The 13,147-nt window shown below is 39.4% G+C and overlaps 1 protein-coding gene across 21 annotated transcripts in view; it reads left to right on the forward strand.

Annotated features, from left to right (window-relative positions):
* MAP4 (microtubule associated protein 4) overlaps positions 1 to 13,147 on the forward strand; it is a 203,214-nt gene that overhangs the window by 61,204 nt on the left and 128,863 nt on the right. Inside the window, exon 1 of one of the 21 annotated variants that reach the window (XM_053219476.1) lies at positions 6,516 to 7,183. The exons of the other annotated variants lie outside the window; for them this stretch is intronic. The gene's annotated coding sequence lies outside the window, so the exon portion shown is untranslated. Of the gene's footprint in view, positions 1 to 6,515; positions 7,184 to 13,147 lie in introns of those variants that run through there. 21 annotated transcript variants of the gene reach the window in all.

Raw genomic sequence — 13,147 nt, forward strand, 5'->3', positions numbered from 1 at the left:
GGCTCTGTACAGAAAATGTTTGCTGACCCGATCTAAGTTCGTAAGTTTATTTTTGTTTATAATTTCCCATTATTGTATTCTTCTTGTCTGGGTTTGGTAGTAGATGTATATTATCAATAATCATATAATCAATAGCAAATACATAAAACACACACACTATTCCAGGAACTATTTTATATATTAACAGATACAGAAAGTAGATAATACTGTTAAACACCCAGTTTACATTTGGGGAAACTGAAGAAAAAGGGTGAAGAAACTTGCTCAAGGCCACAAAGATACTAAGTGGTAGAACCCAACTTTGAACCTCTGGCAGTCAGGTTGGAATATGGGCCTCTAATCACTACAGATTACTTCTGTTAGCCTCATAAAATGATTTGGTGAGAATTCTTCTTCTTCTTCTTCTTTTGAAGGTTTATTTATTTTTATTTAATTTTTTTTAACGTTTATTTATTTTTGAGACAGAGAGAGACAGAGCATGAACGGGGAGGGGCAGAGAGAGAGGGAGACACAGAATCCGAAGCAGGCTCCAGGCTCTGAGCTGTCAGCACAGAGCCCAACGCAGGGCTTGAACTCAAGGACCGAACTCAAGGACCGCGAGATCATGACCTGAGCTGAAGTCGGACACTTAACCGACTGAGCCACCCAGGTGCCCCAAAGGTTTATTTGTTTTTGAGAGAGTGCAACAGGGAGGGGCAGAGAGAGGGGGACAGAAGATCCAAAGCGGGGTTCTTCGCTGACAGCAGAGAGCCTGATGCCGAACTCAAACTCACAAACGTGAGATCATGACCTGAGCCGAAGTTGTATGTTCAAATGACTGAGCCACCCAGGCACCCTGAGAATTCTTCTATTTTCTAAAGTTTGTGTTCGAGTTATCTTCACCTTGAATACTCAGTAGAACTCCTTTAAAATCTTTGGGGTGTGTGTGTGTGTGTGTGTGTGTGTGTGTGTGTGTGTGTGGGAGACTTAAAAATATTGTTTCAATTTAATTGATTTGGGACTATTTAGATTTTTAATTTATTATTGTATTTTGATTCAGTTATTGTATGCTCTTTCAGGAATTGTTTTTTTGGTTTTTTTTTAAGTTTATTTTTTTTTAGTAATCTCTACACCCAACGTGGGGCTTTGAACTCACGACCCCAACATCAAGAGTCCCATGTTCTTCCAACTGAACGAGCCAGGTGCCCTAGAATGGTCTTTTTCATCTGATTTTCATATTTGTTGGCATAGTTGTTTAAAATCTCTTTTTTCCTCTGCTGCATTTGTAGCGTTACAATTTGTCCTTCCTAAAATTGTTCACTTATGCCTTCTCTGCTGTTTGGGTCAGTCTTACCAAAGGTTTGTTAACTTTGTTACTCCTCAGAGAGAACTTTTGCTTTATTGATCTTCTCTTTTCTTTCTTTGTGCCTTATTCTCATTTAGGATTTTATTTCCTTCCTTTGGTTTTCTTCAAATTTATTTTTACCTAACTCTTAAGATGGATTTTAACTAATTTATTTATATCCTTCTTTTCTATTACAAGCACTTAAGGCTGGAGACTTCCTCAGATTCTCTTTTTAAGTATATTCCACAAACTTTGGAATGTAATATTTTTGTTATTATTCATTTCTGAGTATTTTTTCATGTCTATTATGATTTTAACTCATGGATTATTTGTAGTGAGTTTTAAAATTTTCAAATTTTTGAAAAATTCAGGTTTTTATTTCTAACTTATTTATGATGTTTCTTAAATGTATATTGTACAATAATGATTTTTTAAAAGCTTTTTATTTAACATACAGTGTAATATTAGTTTCAGGTGTACTATATAGAGAGTCAACACTTCCATGCAACACCTGATGCTCATCATCCTTGATGATGCACTCCTTGATCCCCATCACCTGTTTTCACCCATCCCCCCCTTTGGTAACCATCAGTTTGTTCTCTTACAATAATGATTTTTAAGATTTGAGATTCATTTTACGTCTTAGTATACATTTATTTTCTCTCTCTCTCTCTTTTTTTTTTTTTTTTGAGAGAGAATACATGTGACTGTGTGTGCGGGAGAGGGGTGGAGAGAGAGGGAGAGAATCTTAAGCTCAATGTGGAGCCCTACTTGGGGATCAGTCTCATGACCCTGAGATCATGACCTGAGCAGAAATCAAGAGTTGGATGCTTAACTGACCAAGTCACCCGGGAGCCCCTAGTACACATTTATTAAAAAAAATGAACTGTTCCATGTGTGCTAGAAAAGTGTCTTCCCAGTGTACTCTCTAGTCCATTAGCTGAAACTTGTAGGTTGAGTTGTTCAGAGCTTGTATATACTTACTGATTTTTGTCTACATGATGTGTCAGTTACTGAAAGAAAGAGGTGTATTACAGTATCCCCCTGTGAAGGAGGACTCCTCTCTTTCTCCTCAGTAAGGTTATTTTTATTTTTTGTTTTATTTTTATTGAAGTATAGTTGATGCACAGTGTCACATTAGTTTTGGCTGTACAACTTAGTTTCATGTCATACTGTGCTCACAAGTATAGTTACCCTCTGTCACCATACAGTGCTATTACAACATCATTGACTGTATTCCCTATGCTGTGTCTTTTATTCCTGTGACTTGTTCATTTCCTATCTGGAAGCCTGTATCACCCACTCCCATTCACCCATTTTACCTACCTCCATCCCACTTCCCTCTGGCAATCCAGTTTGTTCTCTGTATTTATAGGTCTCTTTTCTGCTTTTTGTTTTGTTTTTTAGATTCCACATATAAGTGAAATCATATGGTATTTGTCTTTGTCTGACTTATTTCACTTAGCATAATACCCTTTAGGTACATCCATGTTGTTGCAAATGGCAAGAGCTCATCCTTTTTTATGGCTGAGTAATATTAAAGTGCGTGCGTGTGTGTGTGTGTGTGTGTGTGTGTGTGTGTGTGTGTCTGTGTATCACACCTTCTTTATCCATTTGTCTGTTGATGGACACTTGCGTTGCTTCCCTGTCTTGGCTGTTGCAAATAATGCTACAGTAAACATAGGGTTGCATATACCTTTTTGAATTGGTATTTTTGTTTTCTTTGGGTGAAGTTTTATGTCTTTTATTTTATTTTTAAAATTTTTAAAAATATTTTTGAGACACACACACACACACACACACACACACACACAGTGTTAATGGGGGAGGGGCAGAGAGAGAGGGAGACACAGAATCCAAAGCAGGCTCCAGGCTCTAAGCTGTCAATGCAAAGCCCAATGTAGGGCTCAAACCCACGAACCATGAGATCATCACCTGAGCTGAAGTTGGGCACTCAACTGACTGAGCCACCCAGGCGCACCTGTTTTTTAAATAGCTATGTTGGTAGGTACATACAAGCTTAATATTTAATATTGGTAAATCTTAGTGAATTAAACTTGTCATTTAATTTCTACTAATGGCCTTTTGCTTAGAGTCTGTCTCTCACACACATACGGCCCAATCCCCAGCTGTTGTGAGTGTTAGCAAAGGCTATACCATATAGGAGCCACCTCCCCCAGAGATGCCTAGGAAGTTATGTCCCTCCTCTTCACATGGTTCTTAGCCAGTGACTGCCTGATGAAGGTTACAAAAACGTGGCTCCCTTACCTCATGGTGGGACTGACTGGTGCGATTGTGTTTCATAGCTTCCCAGTCAGGAGGCATAGGCTCGACTTCAGCTGAAACCAGAATTTTGCTTCCTTTCTCTCCCTTACAGGTTTCTCCTGAAGGCACTCCCTCAATATTAACTTGTATAAGAATCCCTGTCAGACTTTACTTCTAATAAACATAATCTAAAGCACCTACCTTCCCAACAACGGAGAACTTGATCTCTTTCTAGTGTTAAGTTTTACAAATTCTGTCTTTAATGTAGTAAGTGGATTGTTGATTAGTAGCTCTCAATTGTGGGTGCCCTTCAGAATCATCGCTTAAAAACTGAAATTGCCCAGCTCTGTTTCTGAATGATTCTGATTCAGTGGCATTTTACTTTTAACTCTGATCTTTACTTCCATTTCAGGTAAAATGCTAAAAGTTAATAATAGTTTGAAAGATTCCTTTGACTTTTCACCTTGCTTGTTCAGTTTTCACTTAAAATTGTTTTTACTTCTAGACTTTTTTTTTTTAAGTACTTCCCCCCCCCCCCCCCATTTGAAAGCATTTATAAGGCACTTTTATGTTAAAGGCAAGGCATTTACTACCAGTAAGGTCTTTCTACAAAATGCCTGCTGAGTATTCCTATAGTTTATGCCTTCTTCTTTCCTGCTCAGAAGAGCTGGGCCAATGCACCCCAATTCTGATTCTGTGCTGAGGACCGACAAGGAAGAGCCAGGAGACTCCCTCCAGCTGGGCAGATGTCAGCCCTGGCAAGAGAAGGCTGTGTCATGATACGGAATAGAGCACATTCAGCAGGATGAATATACATTTGAGATCCTACCAGGTGTCACTTTATTGTATTAGATGCCCAGGATAAAAGGTGAAAAAGATGTTGTCCTTACCATCTAGGAACTCAGAGTCCACCGTGCGTTTTATTTTTTTAAGTTCTGTTAAACCCGTTTATTTTCCCTTTTTAAAAAATGAGCCCTCTGCCCAAGGTGGAACTTGAAATCACAACCCTGTGGTTGAGAGTTGTGTGCGCTTCTGACTGAGCCAGCAGGGAACCCTTAGGAACTCAGCCCCGTGGGACTCTGGAGGAGACACACATTGTGTGTCTATAATAAATAATTATGGAATTATCAGCACAAATCCCCATCTCCTCTTAGTTCAGCCTTTGATTTTACTTCACTTTCACTGACATCTTAGATAATAAAATTTGGCATATTGTGGCTCTGAACTTAGGAGAGAAACTTCACTTGGCTTGATGGAGAGGTTTTTCTTAAATAGTTCTCAAAAGCTAAGAGCTGATCAAGTGTGAATACTTTTTGCTTTCACCCAATTTCCCCAAAACTAAGTAATCTTGAAATTACATGGTATATTTACTACTACTACACAGAGATGTGTGAGCTGATACTATGGAGATTTAACTTTTTAAAAATTAGAAAACTTTTAATATTTATACAATGATGTTAACATGATGGTGGTAGCTTATCTCTTCAGCAAAATGCTATTTGTTTCTGACATATTGCATCATGTTGTTGTGCTTTTCTAAAAGCAGAGGGCTATTTTTATTGCCCTGCCTAATAATGATAAGATGACCAGCATAGAGAGCTGGCTCGTATAGTTACTCCTTGTTGGCTTTCTTTCCATGATTGCAGACAACATGATTGCTCTGGCATAAGCTATGCTTGGAAAGTGGAAGAAATTAGGTGAATATTCTTAGTTAATGATAAGCCTTCAACCTTGAGTATATTTATTCTTTTTTTCAGTTCTGAAGAGTTTTTGTGGTTTTAACACCTGATTTTTTTTTTTTTTTTTTAAATTTGAGAGAGAGAGAGAGGGTGGGCAGGGAGGGATAGGGAGCGGGGAGAGAGAATCCCAAGCATGCTCTGCACTGACAGCAGAGAGCCCAGTGCGGGGCTTGAACTCATGAACTGTGAGATCATGACCGGGGCCGAAGTCAGAGGCTTAACTGACTGAGCCACCCAGGAGCCCCAGCACCTGAGTAATTTCAAATTAGACATGCTTTTTATTAACTTCAATCATACCGTTTTAGGGGCATCTGGGTGGCTCATTCAGTTAAGCGGCTGACTTTTAGTTTTGGCTCAGGTCATGATCTCACAGTTCGTGAGTTCAAGCCCAGCGTCAGACTCTGTGCTCACTGTGCGGAGCCTGCTGCAGATCCTCTGTCTCCTTTCTGGCCCTCTCCCACTAGTGCTCTTTCTCTCTCTCTCAAAAATTAATAAAAATATTTAAAATTTTTTAAAATATTAACTTAGATCAATCATACCATTTTAGAATTCTGTTTAGCTAGCCCCTTTGTTTTGTTGTTTTTTGTTTTGGCCCATCTTCTATGTAAAGTAATCTGCTAGGGGAGGGTATATACATTGCTTAGACATGGTCCTTCCTCTTTGGGATCTAGCAATTATAGGAGCCACTAGTATATAAATGAACTGCAGTACAAATCAGACTGTACTGTTACAATAGAAGTACAGATGATGTGTTAGTTCTCAATGGCACTGGGAGAACAGATTTGAAAAAGAAACAGGAAAGGTGATAGTTGATGTGGACCTTGATTTCAAGACTTTGAAGTATGAAGAGCAAGATGAGCAAGGGTATTGGTGATAATGTCAATGATATGCCTATAAAAATGGCAGCTGGTCCCGTGGGACTAAAATATAGGGAGACCCTACATGGAAAACTGCTGTCGGTTGTGGTAGGTCATAGGGCTGGGCCCTGTAGGATTATGTGACCTTGATGTTACACTAAGGAGTTTGGGGGCTTTTTTTTCTTAATAGGGATTGGGGTCCTTTTAAGTCAGCTGAGATTTTTTTCCTGATGTTTAGGACTCTTCCTAATTTTGCTTTCATACTTTAAGAAGAAAAGGTACAGCAAAAAAAAAAAAAAAGATTTTGAAGGATAGTGATGTCATTGTGTCAGATAAAAGCAGAAACCATAAAATTCCAATATTTTGTCCATTATATCATATGCTTCTTGTATTTCTGGTGTTTGCTGACTCTCGCCTTAGTCTGATCCTCAGTCCAGCTTCATTTATAAGTGACTTGTTTTTTCTGGTTCTTTTTTTGTCAGTTGTTAAAATGAGGGAATTGGATCCTGGATTATTTGACCTGGTGTTTTTATAAAAGTCTTAAATGTTTAGGAATAATTTTTGGATAGGTGTAGGCAAACTCTGAATAGTTTTTGGTCTTAGACTGAGGAGGAATAAGTGGGATGGAGAGTAACGTTTTAAAAAATACTATTTTTTTTCCCAAATTTGGAAGGATCAGGTATTGAGAATCATCCTAAGATTCACTTTTTTTGTTTTTAATTGAGATAAAACTGAAGAGTCACTCTGAAGGATGGTTATAGCAGAAATGTAAGTGCTGTGTCATTGTCGTCTCTTGTTTTGGCGCACATAACCAGACTTCAGCACACATCATGCTGTCTGTATCACATGGCTCACAGTGGGAGGTATCTAGTGTAGATTATTCTTCTTGGGGAAATAGGTTTAAATTCACTTGGACATAAATGTGGCAGACAGGTGCCTGTTTAGAGGTTCAAAATACATTTGGTCAGGACTGAGCACAAGCTGCCTGGATAGTTCCCGTAAGTAAGCAAGCTGGGCTTTCAGCCTTGTGCTGCAAGGTTTTATGTATTTGAATATGTGTGTGCATATGTATGCAGTGTTTTTATATTTAGAGGTTAGGGCTCCCTAAAAAAGCAGTGGGAAAAGGAGCTCTTTGTTTTTTGGGACTGCATGGAAGTAAAATCCATGTGCTCTTTCATATAGGAATGTCACTGGGCAATAGCTTCTGCTATTCTAGTAATCAAGGGCTTTCTCCTGTCGCTAATCCTATGATGAACAGGACAAATGGTGGTTCTGAACAGAACCCTGCGGAGGCTGCAAATACCATCAGTTCATAATAGTACAGCTGTTGTCCTTGAAGTGTTTAGGGAGGTACCTGGGGGTAGAAACTTAATATATTCAACAGGGGGGTTGGAGTTTATTGCTAGGATAGTCAAGTTGTGGCTGAGTTGTGTGTTGCCATTTGCCAGTCTGGATCTGGGGAGGAGCAGGAGAAATTCAGGTTAGCTTTGGGGATCCCATGTGTCTATGAGCTGTGTAAGATGGTAGCTGATTCCCATACAGGTCGTTGGTTTTACTCTGAATGAAATACCATTTTGATTGAAAGTACAAATCAAACTACTTTTCTAGTTAATTACAAGCAGAACACAGACATCAGACAAATAAGGTTCAGCTTGATATGTAATAGGCCTCTGAAAACTTCATTAAAACCAATCTGAGAAGTAAAGTCCCCATGTAGTAACTGAAAGCTTGCTAGACAAACTCAAAAAATCTCATGTTGAATATGAAATCTTTATGGTACACGCTATACCACTAGCCATGTAGGTTATAAGTGGGTCTCTGGAACTGGCTGGGTCACTGGGTTTCTTCCAAACCTGAGGAACAAGCATTGCATTTTGGTCACAGCACTCTCACTAATGTCCTGGGATAGCAGCTTAGTTTTGGCCTCAGAATTCTCTGTCATTTAAATCAGTCTTGCCAAAAAAAATAAAAAAAAGTATAGAAGAAAATGTTAGTCCGCATGTCTTTTTAGTTGTATGTCTTGTCCATAATTCACCCCTCTACCGCCACTCCCCCCCAAAACTGACAATATCAATCATGGAGAAAATTTAAGTGAGCATTATGAGTGGTCTTCTGCCTTCAAGAGCTATTATTATTATTATTATTTTTAATTTAATGTTTATTTTTGAGAGAGGGAGAGAGACAGAAACATGAGCAGTGGAGGGGCAGAGAGAGAGGGAGACACAGAATCCAAAGCAGGCTCCAGGCTCTGAGCTGTCAGCACAGAGCCCAACACGGGGCTTGAACTCATGAACTGCAAGATCATGACCTGAGCTGAAGTCAGATGCTTAACTGACTGAGCCACCAAGGCACCCCAAGAATTATTATTAAATGTTCATTTATTAAGTTGGTTATTTGGAACTCAGAAGCATTTCCTTTAGATAAACAATGTTAGGGGCGCCTGGCTGGAGCATATGACTTTTGATTCATTCAGTTGGTGGAGCATATGACTTTAATCTCGAGATTGTGAATTCAAGCCCCAAGTTGGGTGTAGAGATTACTTAAAAAATTTTAAAAGGTAGGGGCGCCTGGGTGGCTCAGTCGGTTAAGCGTCTGACTTCGGCTCAGGCCATGATCTCGCAGTTTGTGCGTTTGAGCCCCACGTCAGGCTCTGTGCTGACAGCTCAGAGCCTGGAGCCTGCTTCGGATTCTGTGTCTCCCCCTCTCTCTGCCCCTCCCCTACTCATGCTCTCTCTCCATCTCTTGATAATAAATAAAAAAACATTAAAAAATGTTTAAAAAAAAGGTAAACAATGTTATAAATGATAATTTTGTTTCCCAACTAGTCCAGGTGACTGAAGAAAGTTTCTTCCTTTCTTCTAAAACTGACAGGAGGTAATATTTTAAAAGATGTCAAGCTTGCCTTTGACATTGTATTACCTCTCTTTCTTTTACCTCCTAGGGCCTTGGGGCCCACATACCCTTTCCCTACTTTGATACCTTATACAGACCTATTTTGTTCCCTGAAATATTCTGTGTTGCCAAATTATTATTCTCCCTTTTCACACTGAAACCAAAAACTCACTTTCCATGGAATTGATCTCTGGGATTAAGAGGAAATTACTTCAGGGGCTCCTGGATGGTTCAGTCAGGTAAGTATCCAACTCTTAGTTTTGACTCAAGTCGTGATCTCACGGTTCGTGAGTTCAAGCCCCATGCGGATCTCTGCAGCAGGCAGTGCGGAGCCTCCTTGGGATTCTCTCTCCCTCTCTCTCTGCTCGTCCTCTGCTTGCGCTGTCTCTGTCTCTATCAAAATAAATAAGTAAACTTAAAAAAAAAAAAAATAGGAGGGGTGCCTGGGTGGCTCAGTCTAAGCGTCTGACATCGGCTGAGGTCATGATCTCGCCGTTTGTGAGTTCGAGCCCGCGTCAGGCTCAGACCCTGGAGCCTGCTTCAGTTTATGTGTCTCCCTCTCTCTCTGCCCTTCCCTTGCCCTCTCTCTCTCTCTCTCAAGAATAAATAAACATTAAAAAAAATTTAAAAAAAGAGGAAAGCTACTTCATAAGAACCAAATTTACACTATTCACACTAAGGTGGAATTATAGACCTTCTGGGGTGCGTGTTCCCTTACCCTTTTGAAATTGTGAAATAGGATTCTACACTTTTTAAAAAGAGAATGCTGGCTACTGCAAAAGAATCTTGGTACAGATTTGGCTAATGTGACAGAATGAAGTGAAATTATGACAGTGGTTGTGAAAAGTGTTTCAGTATGTTGGTGGGAATTAGGCTTCTGTTCTTTTTCATGAGTTTTCTTCCTCCACTTTACCTCCCAAGCAGCACCTTTGGGAGACAGGGTATGTCTGGAGTGGGGAGGGGGTGGGGGACACAGGAGGACAAAGGCAGTAACAGACCATTTGCAAACTGGATTGCTAATTTCTCATCAGACAGAATGAGCACAGGTCTGGAGTGACTAACTATAGGTAAGACTGACCTGAAATTTTCAAGAGGAATTTTGAGAGCTTAAAAAGTTGGCCATACTTCTGTGTATTTAAGTTAGATATGAACACTAATCTGTATAGACCTATATCTTTCAGTTTAGGAGCTAACTCCAGAATTTGTAATCTAAAGTAAACCATACAAGGGGCACCTGGGTGGCTCAGTCAGTTAAGCGTCTGATTCTGGATTTTGGCTCAGGTCATGATCTCATAGTTAATGGGTTCAAGCCCTGTGTCCGGCTCTGTGCTGTGTCAGCACGGAGCCTGCTTGGAATTCTCTCTCTCTGTCTCTCTACCCCTCCCCCAACTTGTACGTGCTCTCTCTCTCTCTCTTTCAAAATAAATAAATTTAAAAAAAACCCCATGTAACAGAAGCAGGTGCTTTGTGACCTCATCATATCTTCTTATATACTTTTTATGAGCACATAGCTATTAATAGTAAGAGTGTAGTCAAGAGACCAAAATTCTTTTCTTTGCTTCATCATCTTGTCATGTCATTTCTTCTTATCTTTGTTCACCTATTTTCAAAACTCTTCTCACTTCAGTTTCACTTCAGGCATGTAGTCAGAATGAAAGATCAGATGTCCAAAGCACTATGCTTGAAAACTGTGTGTTGTTTTGGTGCCTGGTTAAATAATATGGGGCTTATTTTCTGGCAGAGTTGTGTAAGTCTCCTTTGATGTTAGCCAGAACTGGGTGGAGTTTCTTAAGCTCCAGTCAGATTTGCTCAAGCAGGGCCCTGTGCAGTGATGAGTTTGTTTTTAGTCTCTTCCTTTGCCAAAAAACTTTTGCCTTTTAATAAACCTGAACCCAGTTATAATTGGGAGTACTTGGTATATAAAAGTCACACATGCACATTGAGGGTCTATATTGCAATTTGTTTGTTTATTTCTAACTTAAGTGATGAATCTAAATTATTAGCACCTTGGGGCGCTTAGGTAGCCCAGTCGGTTAAGTGTCCGACTTTGGTTCAGGTCATGATCTTGCAGACTGTGGGTTCGAGCCCCACATCAGGCTTTGTGCCGACAGCTCAGAGCCTGGAGCCTGCTTTGGATTCTGTGTCTCCTTCTCTCTCCACCCCTCCCCCCACCCATGCTCTGTCTGTCTGTGTCTCTCTCTCTCTCTCTCTCTCTAAAATAAACATTAAAAAAAATAAAAAGATTTTAAATTATTAACAGCTTCTGGAATAATCAACCTCAGGAATCATTTAACATACCACTCTCATTTTACAGATTAGGGAACTCAGCCCTGTAAGGTGACTCACTGAAAGCTATAGATTAAACTAGTGCTTCCGTGAAGCTTAGACACTTCTGTATCCAGCTTTCTTTTCTTGCCCCCAGTAACAAATCCTTTTAAATTCAAACTTTGTACAAATAGGAAAGGAATAGTATAAATATTCAAGGAGAGATAATTTCTTTTAAGTACATAGTTCTCATTCACAAGAGTACATTTTTGGAACTTTCTGAATATCCATATTTGAGATAACATTGTGTCATATCCTTTTGTCCATAAATTACATAACTAACCATTTTAAGGCATAACTAAGTATTAAGTGACCTTAAATGATTCTGTAAGTGTGGGATGAAGTTCTTTCGTGAATTCATTAAAATCAATTCTGGAATACTTGTAGAACCAGTTTAGCAAACCTGTAGAACACTTACAGAATTTATTATACTTGTATATTTTTTAGAATAGAATAACGATAAAATTGGGCAGTCTCTTTAATTTAATGAACACTGGGCTTTCTGGATAAAACCAGTACTTTCACTTCCAACACAACACCGGTATTGCCTTTACAGGATCATTTTCCATAAGTAGGGGTGTGTGTGTGTGTGTGTGTGTGTGTGTGTGTGTGTGTGTGTGTGTGTTTAAATCACACTTCTATTTATATGTAGTGACAAGAAAGGAATAGCTAAACTGTGTTGAGATACAGATGCTTGGGAGGTTGGCTAGATACATTCAGAGCCAAATGACCTTCCTGCTTTCCAGCTGTCTCATTTTCTGTCAGTTTTACCTTCTTAGGCTGAATTTAAGCTGCTCTTTGTATTCCATGAACCGCATGTCAGCCCAGGTAGTAGTTTGGGAGGTTGAGGGTGGGGGTGAACAGGGGAGCATTACAGTGGATAAAGAGCTGCCCTTTGAGAATATGCACTCAGATAAATGACATTTAAAAGATACTGTTGATTTTGTCTCTATTTTTACCTGTGTCCTGAGTTAGGAAGTTTGAGTGGATTATATGAAAAAGGTATCATATGTGTATATTATGGAAACAAATAAAGCTATTGTTAAGGATGGTACAGATGTCCTTTCAAGTGCTGTTTGACCATGAAACTGTTTAATTACAGACATCCTTTATTATTTTTGGTTCATAATAGGTTTCAAATGCTAACTGGTAATAATAGTCATCATAGAAAAGGGAAAAACATTTATTTTTTATGGAATTTATTGACATTAAATTTATCAGGCTTTTTAAAAGTTCTTTAATGAGTCATTTTTCTGCATTTTTCCTGGTGGCATCTGGAGTGACAGTAATACTTTATATGTAAAGTAGCTGGGTGGCATAGAGAGTAGGACTGCCCATCCATGTTCCTGTGTTGTAAATGGGTTATATGGGCGCTACTCCCTACTGATGACTATGATAGGAACTTGTGTGTAGAACACAAAGATGAAGACAGAATGACTGTACTTTTGGTGGGTATTTCTTTTTCCTTAGTAAATTTAGTTGGAGAGAGGAAGACAGTGGAGGACAGACAGTTTTAAAAGAGAGTCTTTAACAGTGGCTTAAATCGGGGTGCCTGGGTGGCTCAGTCAGTTAAGTGTCCAACTTCGGCTCAGGTCATGATCTCACAGTTTGTGAGTTTGAGCCCCGCATCAGGCTTTGTCCTGACAGCTCAGCGCCTGGAGCCTGCTTTGGATTCTGTGTCTCCCTCTCTCTCTGCCTCTACCCCGCTCACTATCTGTTTTTCTCTTGTCTCTCAAAAATGAATA

Source organism: Acinonyx jubatus, chromosome A2, assembly GCF_027475565.1.
Source record: "Acinonyx jubatus isolate Ajub_Pintada_27869175 chromosome A2, VMU_Ajub_asm_v1.0, whole genome shotgun sequence".
NCBI lineage: Eukaryota > Metazoa > Chordata > Mammalia > Carnivora > Felidae > Acinonyx > Acinonyx jubatus.